The following is a 3,294-nucleotide window of genomic DNA, read 5'->3' on the forward strand; positions in this document are numbered from 1 at the left end:
CCCAGTTCGTTAGATCCCCCCCCCCAAATAGATTCCTGGAGAGCGTGTTGTCATTCACCCTATATAAATCTCCAGTCTTCTTTTCTTTTTCTTCTGAATGTTGATATTTGCTTTTTATTGGATCTAAATTTTTTGTAATTCTTATTCCTAATATTTTTAATTTGTCTAATTTATAATTTAGTGCTAGACATTCACTTGCATAGGTGAATTCTGAATTCACTACCATGTTGTAATGTACAATCTTTGCATCCTATGCACTCCTTACTGTATCTGTTCTGTATTGTTCAATAGGCCCTTTCCATTTTTGCATCCTTTTTTTTAAAATGGCTTTTGGACTTCATCCATATAGCTAACCTCAGAATGATTTCTTAACATTTAAATGTGAAGCAGTCTGAACCATTAAAATACAATTATCTGTTACATTAATTCAACCCTAAATTAAGTCAGTGGCCTAAAAAGGAAGGAAGGAAGGAAGGAAGGAAGGTTGGTGTTCAACTTCTCATCAACAACAAGGTCATTAGACAAGAAAATTAAGATACATTCGTTAATATGAATGACCCATTCCCTGGATACTTCAACTTTTTGATCTTTTCTGTTTGACCAATGTCAAACTAAAAACTTTGGTGCATTTTTTGTGTTGGTAATAAATTTAGTTGTCTGTGAAGAGATCCTTAACCACACAATGCCCCAAAAAAATACATGGGGTCTAAAAGGTTCACCAGTGACAGTGAAATATATTGAAAAAATTATCTCACTCATTTAACTGTGTGAAATTCATTATTTCCTGTTTCCATTTGGCAACATCATGCATTCGGACAGGACTCACTCTTCAACAAAAAACAGTTTTGTGCATGTCAAACAAGGAAATCTTTGAACAAATACATTTTATGAATCAAACATTCCGGCTCGAGATGCTGGAGCAACCAAAGTAAGTAGCAATCTTATCTTTTCCTACTTTGTAAATATTTTGTGAAGGTTTAGTTATGAATTTAAATTTTGTTTTACTGATCTGCAATGACTTTTAAAGCCAGATATTTCTTTGAAATAAATCTGAAGACTTAAATTGCTCTAAATGATATTTAGTGAAACAGTTACTGTTTTTGTTACAGGACAGTTTCACATTACATTTTTGCACTTTACAATGGTATAACCTTTGTAATTTTATTTTTTGCACCTGTCTGTTATCTAAATGAACAAGTCACTGTCCGACCTGATTTAATCTGACACTTTTACTTGGGTTGTGTGAACTTGTCTTCTGCATCTTTTCAGGTAGTTTATATAGATAACTTTGTCTACCCCTCTTTGGTGAAGTATCAAAACCAATTTTGAGAAAATTCTCAGCCAATTCATTTATAGAATTTGTTTATTTAAGCTCCTTTACTGTAGACACTGGAATGTGGGTGCTGTTAACTCTGCAGTATGGAATCTAGCTGTTGATTATAGCTATATCAACAAGATGGTAAAATAATCTGAAGTGACACTTTGCACTCTGCATTATGATTCTGCTGCCAGTGAGACTGTCCAGGAGTCTACTCCTCCTGTATGTGTATTATAAATTCCTACAATCTTTTGAAAAGGTACAAAAATATGTTCCTTCCTACACTGCTTACAGGCTCACTTCCTACAAATGTGGAGAACATGACTGTCTTGTTGTTCTTCCAGAATACATTTGATATCTTTGGCCCTTCATGATTTCTAATGTACTCAGGTATTGTACATCTTTCTTTTTTATTCAAGGACTTTTCATCTGGGAGTTTCTGATTGTCAACTCTATTTCTTCTAACAGTTCCTAAAGATAAAATACCCCTTCCCTTCAAATAATGTCTCACTGGTATTGATGTGTAATAATTATCATAGTAAACATAGTTATTTACATTTTCGGGTACATTACGGCATAATCTGGCTGCAATATCAGGCTCTGCATCACTCTTATCTATTCATGTTCAGGTTCTTTATACATTTCCATTTTGTAGGCAGATACACCAGCAAGTAAAAACAATTTATGACCAGATTTATATATATATATATATATATATATATATATATATATATATATATATATATATATATATATATATATATATATATATATATATATATATTTTTTTTTTTTTTTGGCACATACATTTTCAGATTGTATCCGGCTTTAGCAGCACGCATCTGTTCATCTTCAGGTAATGATTCCTCCATTGGAATTAAACCAAATCTTTCATTCATATGTGTGAAAGCAGGTCTCTACTATCTTAGCTTATCTTGGAAGTCAGCATAATTGATAAATAGTCTGGAAAGTGTAAGAAGTGGCTCATTTGCTCAAATCTGTTGATAGACAGTCTTGTACAACTGATGGATCCACTACACTATTTCAGTAGATCCTCATGTACTTCCATGTAACAATACAGACATCTAAAAAAGAATACAGGCATTTAAAAACTTCTGAATATTTTCTATAGTACCATTTAAGGGCTTAGACAAAGTCATCCGAGTATTATGAAGTATAGATTCTTGTGAAAGCAACTCCAAGATATCCTGAGTAAAAAAATATGAAAAGAAGTCATATAGCAGTTTCTTTGGGCAATACCTCATCTGATAAAGCTTCTGTTCAACAAAATGGCTGCTCTACATGCTTCACCTCTCCTTCTTCGACAATACCACTCATATTTTCTTTATCTGTACTGTTTTAATGTGTGCCCTTCACAGATATTCCAGGAGAATATCCACTAGTACATGCTGTTACTTCTGCTGTAACTACTGGGGCGCCTGAATTCATTGACTGGCCAACACAACCAGATTCATTTGAATTCACACCTAGATGGGAAGCATCCACTTCAGAAACAATAAGATTGACGTTTCCAATATGGGTTTTCTTGAATTTATTGCTACTGTCTGAAATTTCATCTTCACAACCACTTTCATCTTCACGACCACTTTAATCTTCACTTTCACTTGGGTGGTGGTGGTGGTGGTGGTTAGTGTTTAACGTCCCGTCGACAACGAGGTCATTAGAGACGGAGCGCAAGCTCGGGTTAGGGAAGGATTGGGAAGGAAATCGGCCATGCCCTTTCAAAGGAACCATCCCAGCATTTGCCTGAAACAATTTAGGGAAATCACAGAAAACCTAAATCAGGAGGGCTGGAGACGGGATTGAACCGTCGTCCTCCCAAATGCGAGTCCAGTGTGCTAACCACTGCGCCACCTCGCTCGGTTTTCACTTGGGATTGGTACTGAGAACCAAATTTCCTTTGTCAACTCTTTGAACCATCCATTATCATACAATGTAAGCTTTCATGGCCAGTA

Source organism: Schistocerca nitens, chromosome 12 (genome assembly GCF_023898315.1).
Source record: "Schistocerca nitens isolate TAMUIC-IGC-003100 chromosome 12, iqSchNite1.1, whole genome shotgun sequence".
Taxonomy (NCBI): domain Eukaryota; kingdom Metazoa; phylum Arthropoda; class Insecta; order Orthoptera; family Acrididae; genus Schistocerca; species Schistocerca nitens.